This window comes from Etheostoma spectabile, chromosome 18, assembly GCF_008692095.1.
Source record: "Etheostoma spectabile isolate EspeVRDwgs_2016 chromosome 18, UIUC_Espe_1.0, whole genome shotgun sequence".
NCBI lineage: Eukaryota > Metazoa > Chordata > Actinopteri > Perciformes > Percidae > Etheostoma > Etheostoma spectabile.
The window spans coordinates 2,341,248-2,347,993 of record NC_045750.1 but is presented as its reverse complement, the minus strand read 5'-3'; the positions used below and the strand labels follow the sequence as shown (position 1 = coordinate 2,347,993).

The following is a 6,746-nucleotide window of genomic DNA, read 5'->3' as shown; positions in this document are numbered from 1 at the left end:
CCCCCCCCCCGCTGTGTCACAGCCAGAAGGTTGTGTGTGCGTGTCTGCAGCAGTTAGGTGGACTGGACTCATGTTCAGATGTTACTGCTGGGCCTTTCAATGCTGCACAGTGCCCTGCTTTGCCATGAACTACCACAAAGAACTACTACTAACTACTATTTTTGTGACTGTTATTGCCACTCTTCATTTCACCGCCTACCAAGGGTCTGGATCTGGGTCTGGGTCTGTCCCAGGTTTCTCCCTAAAAGGAGTTTTTCCTCGCCACTGTGGCCCTGTTGCTTGCTCTGGAGGGGACTACTAGACCTGTTGGGTCATTGTAAATTATGGAGTGTGGTCTAGACCTGCTCTATCTGTAAAGTGTTTCGAGATAACTCTTTGATACTATGAATAACATTGAATTGAGATACAGTAGGGGTTCGCCAGAAAAATCGGTTTTCCACAGCTGTACGTTGCTTAGCTTCCGTGTCGGTGCTCCCGCCTGCTTCTCCTGACCGGGTGCACGCCGACCGCCATCTACTGTAGCTAACGCTAATGCTAACACTATGGAGAAGTACCTCACACAACCCCACTCCAGTGGATCTGAACCATTCCCTCTAAGTTGGTACTGGACTCTTCCAATTTGACTTGATTTGTAGGGGTGAATCTTCCAGTATTCTTTTACATTTCCACCTTCAGAAAAAAACAGACACAGCATAGCTTACCACTAGCTTATGGGTAGCCTCTGGCTGCTCTTTTCCAGACACCATGGCAACTGCCGGAGTCCGAGATAACGGAGAAACAGAACTTGAAAATCCTCATGCTTCCCTGAAGTCAACATTTTACCTGCCTTGTGAATGAGTAATGGAAACAAAGAAGAAAGGTAACCCACGTGGTTAGGGTCAACAAACGGTGCCTTTAATTGCACTTGATTCATTTTGAGAACTGTTGTTGTAAATCATCGTTCTGCCATCTAGTGGCTCTCGTTGTGGCGTTGCCGTCACTGCTGAAAATTTAAAGTTTAAATTGGTACTGTCAAACGATCAAAATATTTAATTGTGATTAATCGCATTAATGTCACAGTTAATTTGCAATTATTCGCACATTTTGATCTATTCTAAATGTCCCTTGATTTCTTTTTGTCCCATTATTTTATTTTTTTTCTCATGTAAATGCTGTAAAAGTGGATCGCTCACTTTGTGCAAATGTTTTTTTTATTGAAAACAACATTGGTAGATATCCTGCTGTAGTGTTCAGTTTCACAATAACATTCTCACTTGGAGCAAATAATCTCTCACACAATGTAACTCTGTCCATCAATAACAGGGTGAAAAAAAGAGGATTGGTATCAGCCGTGTGCTTGGCCATCACGTGGGATTTTAATAGTAGTTTATTTGAACATGTAAAACATTAAAATAAAAATAATATATACATACATTCATGCATACATGTGTATATATATGTGTATATATATATATAATTAAAATGACAGATAAATAATGTACTTCTCAGCACAATCTTCCAAATTTAAAAATAATTCAAACATAAAATCCATGTTTTTCATGTTCAAAAGGAGTCTGAAGAAGTTCATAAACAACTTATTTCAGAGTGGACGTGCCGCGCAGATCGCTCAGTTCACAGCGACCAGACACACAGATCACTTTGGTCTCGTCAGTTAAACATTTGGCAACTTTTAAAAAGGTAACTTTCCATCCAGAATCTTATCAGCGTCCATTTTGGCGTCTTGCACTCGCCATTCACTCAAAACGTAACGTTACTACTCTTTGGCCGGCTCGCGAGCCCAAACTAGTGTGGTCAGCGTGCCTGTTGTTTTCTTTCTGGTCTAGCTAGGTGGGTGTTGTAGTTTTTCTAACGTTACTAGTTGTTGCAACAGCATGTGGAAAAAAAGTGTGCCAGGCCAAAAAGAACATTAAATCTCGCGATGACAAAATTGACGCCGTTAAAATGGGTTTAGTTAATAACGCGTTTAACTGACAGTGCTAGTTTTTAAATTGAAAAATCTAATTGTGGATTTGGAGAATTGTGAAACCCCTATTATTCATATTCTATATTTATACTTAGACTTGACACAAACTGGCTGGAGATCAGTAATCTTTCTGTATAAACAGATGCCAGGTAAATGGGATTCACCGAGAGCAAGTTTGGTTTTCATCGTAGGTTCAGTACCTGACCTCCAACTCTCATTATTATTAGATTCTATTTCCTGTGATGGAGAAAGAGACGAGAGGTGGGGGGGGGGGCAGGGAGGGACTTTGGAAATAGCTGGAGTGACTCATACCTTCACATATATAATGTGTGTGTTTGTTTGAGTGTGTATTTGTATGCCAGGTCAGAACTAACTGTCATTTTGTGCCAGCTGCTCAAACGTCCGTCCCCGCCTTGCTTACCCAGCAAGCCGCTGGTCACCATCAATTATTTACAAAAGGAGGCGCGTGGACCTGAAAGGCCAACCTGGTAAATGTCAGAAAGGACAGAAAATAAATGACAAATGTGCTCATTACAACAAGGCCGCCTGGCAAAACGTGAGATGAAAACGAATGGAGCCACTCGCCAAACTTGCGTCTTGGCCGTACTTACCTGCAGCTTCTGTCAGTGTGCATACAAAATGAGTTTGGTGACTGAGTCTGGTGTGGACAGACTTCTTTGGATTGTCCCAGGTCTATACTACAAACTAATAATAGTCATGTCAGTTTTATTTACAGGTATATAAAACCTACATGAAAAATGTAGACTCTCTATCCTTAGACCCTCAATTCAGATAAGGAAAAACATACAAGTGTACTGCTATGTTAGTGGCACCAGGGATGTATTTTAACCCTTGTTGTCCTTCCGTCAACCATGAAAAAAAGTGATTGCTTTTTCTGACATTTTTGTCACTTTTTCAATGTTGTGGGTGCTTTTTTTTGATGTTTTTTTCCAGAGTTATTTGATATTTCTATTGTTGACATTTTCAGCTTATTTCGAAGAGCCATTTTTTATGATGAAAAAACTGAAAATGGGTCAAATTTGACGCGAGGACAACACAAGGGTTAAGACATAAGATAAGATTTGGCACCTTAATACTAACTCTGGCATTCTAACATTGGCAATGCTAACATGCTGATGTTCAGCAGGTACTATCTTCTCCATGGGTACCTCCCAGGTCTTTAAATTCACTTGCTTCCCTTCCTTGCGTCTTAGTTATTCCCACCAAGGACGCATGGGAGGAGAGAGGAAACGAGAAAAAACGTCCTTTCCTCTGAAGTTTATCGTGAATATGTATTGTATGTCTGCTCTATGGGCGGAGTTAGCAACGGTTGTCGGCTGCACGGCTTTCGGGGAAGGCTGCTCTCGTGTGTCCTCGCTCATAGCTCCTCAGCGATCCCTCCTCCATCCTCGCTGTTCGGGGGAGGAATAATGAGCTTTGAGACGGCCTTCACGAGGGAGGGCCAGAAGGACTTTCCAGGCGAGGAGAGAGGAGGTGTCAATGAGAGACTTGAGATCCACCCCATGTTCAACATCTTAGTTTAGCACGTTAGCATGCTAACAATTGCTAACTAGTACTAGTCTATCTTGTCAACGTTACACTTCCGGTTCAGGTGTTGTCGCTAATTCCGCCAGATGTCCCTCTTTTCAACTCAATGTCTGTTACCTTCGTCTGTCTTTGTGTTGGCGCTCTAACCTGCGGCTAATTTCTGAGGACTCTGGTTACCTGGTCCTCAGGTCTCTGCAGGGTAAATCCAGACAGCTAGCTAGACTATCTGTCCAATCTGAGTTTTCTGTTGCACGACTAAAACTACTTCTAAACGTACACATGTTCCACTAAAACAACTTCCATCCCGAGGTTATATTGCAGCGGCACCGTCATTGTGTCCGAGGCTCAGCGCCACCCAAGACATTTGTGCTATATAAGAAATTATACCTAATGTTTGAGTTAGAAAAGGAGAAATTAGGAATTATTTACACTTAAATTAAAGGAATGTACTGTATGTTGATGGATAATCACAGACTGGAATATGTCAACTTTTACTCAATACTGTTCAAAACCACTTTTCAAATGCTATAAAATTGAATTAGACACCCCAAAATTAATGACAGTAGAGAAGAAATGCCGATAAACCAGAGCATGTTTTTTTCCCATCCCAGAATGCTGTGTGGACTACCCAGACCCTCCTTTGCAGCGCTGTGGAGGAAGGTCTGACAATGCGAGACTAAATTACAAACAGTACTAAACACACACCGCAAACGCTGACGGTAACTTATTATTGTTTTGACAGAGTAACCAAATTAAAGGCAAATTTAAAGGTGTGAGCTGATGATTGGGTCTCGTCTTGTGTCATGTCCTGTCCATTTACATCTCGTATGTTAAACCGTATACAGCCGGCTTAGAAACCCCTGGAAGAGCTGAGAAAGGTTCTATCTTCTCCATAGTGTGGGAGGAAAGGTTTTGACGTGTGTCTGACGCAGCGATCAGCAGCGTTCATGTCACCTCAGGTGGCAAAGCAGCTTGTTTGGCCATAATTACAAAAGCGGTTTAGCCCACAAGGGAGAAAAATTACAACTAGAAAAAAATAAAGAATGTACCTAGAACATTGGCTTGTTGTTTTATAAGTCGAGCTGACCTTTTAAAGTAGATGACATAGTGAATTTGTGTGTGTAGGGGTGTGTTTGTGTGTCTGTTAGTTAATAGTGCAGCTTTTAAACAATTTAAATACACAAGGTTTTTATGTTTCAGAACCAGAGACAGAGACAGAAACTGAATCTGAAATCTCATTTACTTTTCCCTATAGTCTATTCTACAGTCATCAAAATCATTTTTGCATCTTCACTGATCGGTTCATCTAAGCAATTTGTATTCAAGTTTCTTATTTTAAATGCACTAATGTTTCTCCGGCATGAATGGTCATCATGAAAAGAAAGGAAAGATTTCCATACTACAAAATGACTACAGTATATAGTGTATCTACAGGGGTTTGAGGAAGATGTTTATCATTTCCACTATCTTCTGATCTGCTGATATTCTTGGCTGTTAAACGTCCGTCCTGCATTGTTTTGGAAAGAAACTCCTCACCAACTGGAGTTCCAACACATCACCATTTCTCACTTCACCCCACACTGTTCAGCCGTGGAAAATGTTGGAGAGATGAACCAAATACCTCCGTAGGAGGCTGGAAGTTTTAAAGTTTGATTACAGATGTTTTAATGTGGTAAAACAAACTCATCGGACCAAATATGTTCTTAATAACGTCTTTCAGTCTAAAGTCAGAGCCAGTGTGTGCTTCTTTCATCCTACGAGGTACTAGACATATTCTTAGATGCATCGCGATTCCCTCAATTCTCTCTAGAACGAGTCGATGCTTGAATCCGATGAGTTAAACGATTATTAAAAATTTAAATTTTTGTTTTTTTAATGTGTTGATTTTTATTCGAAAGTTACTGTCTCCGGACAAATCAGAAAGCAGAGTGACTGAAAGAGGACAGGGTAATGGAAAACAACTTAGAGTTCAGGCAAGAGTGCAGAAAAACACAAAAATGGCCAAAAGGGAGGGGAAAAAAAAAGTTTTGTGTATATAGACATGATCTAATAAGATGTATATGAAATAATTAGGCAAAACACATAGAGGCTGTTGATCTCCTTTATCACATTACATGTGACCACCTCATGTTTCATGTTCTCCACCTTTGAACATGACGGAGCCTCTGACACTGAGAGAGAAGGTGACTCAGCATCTTTAAGGCTTAAGCATGGGATGACTACAAAATGAAAACCTCAGTAGACAAAACATTTCATTAGGAATATTTCAAAATCTAACAAACATGGATTTATATTTTTTGAAATCACATGGAAACTTTGGATCAGGGAGGCTCCAAAATCATGGTAGCAGCGGTCGCCATGGTCCCGCTACACGTTCTGCGATGCCCTGCTACGTCCTGCTACGTCCTGCTACGTCCTGCTACGTCCTGCTACGTCCTGCTACGTCCTGCTGGGCCTAGTAATGCCCACAGTGCCCTGCTTTGTCATCAACTACTACAAAGAACTACTACAAACTACTATTTTTTTGTGACTGTTATTGCTCTTCATTCTGACCCCAACCGGTCGTCAGACACCGCCTACCAAGAGACTAGGTCTGGGCCTGGGTCTGGTCCTGGGTCTGGGCCTGGGCCTGGGTCTGGGCCTGGGTCTGGGTCTGGGTCTGGTTCTGGGTCAGTCCCAGGTTTCTTCCTAAAAGGAAGTTTTTCCTCACCACTGTGGCACTGTTGCTTGCTCTTGAGGAAACTACTAGACCTGTTGGGTCCTTGTAAATTCTGGAGTGTGGTCTAGACCTGCTCTATCTGTAAAGTGTCTCAAGATAACTCTTGTTATGAATTGATACTATAAATAAAATGTAATTGAAATGTACATAAAAACATTGTTACATCCAGATGCATAAATCAGACCGAATCATGAGGTGTCCAGAGATTCCCTCCTCTACTAGACATCGAAATGTTCCCAAACTAATGGTTTACTTTAAAATGTACTGTACGTGCATCAAAGAGGGATTTCTTAAAACGTGAACCTATTTTCATTCAGCTTCAGCTTTCAAGCAGCATGGCAGCACTGTTCATGTTTTTTGGGACCGTGTCTGAAGTACACGCATCGTTCGGGAGACTCTGTGTCGAGTAAAAGGCTGAATTGTGTTTAATCCTTGTGTTTTCTTCATTCAACACTTTTGACGCTTTTCATCAAGGTTTTTAACTTTTTCTCATGTTTTTTTTTGTTTTTTTTTTTC

The 6,746-nt window shown here is 41.2% G+C and overlaps 1 protein-coding gene across 2 annotated transcripts in view; it reads left to right on the top strand.

The window, feature by feature from the left end:
* Positions 1 to 6,746, top strand: part of mpv17 (mitochondrial inner membrane protein MPV17) — a 29,599-nt gene that overhangs the window by 15,797 nt on the left and 7,056 nt on the right. The gene's annotated exons all lie outside the window — the stretch shown is intronic.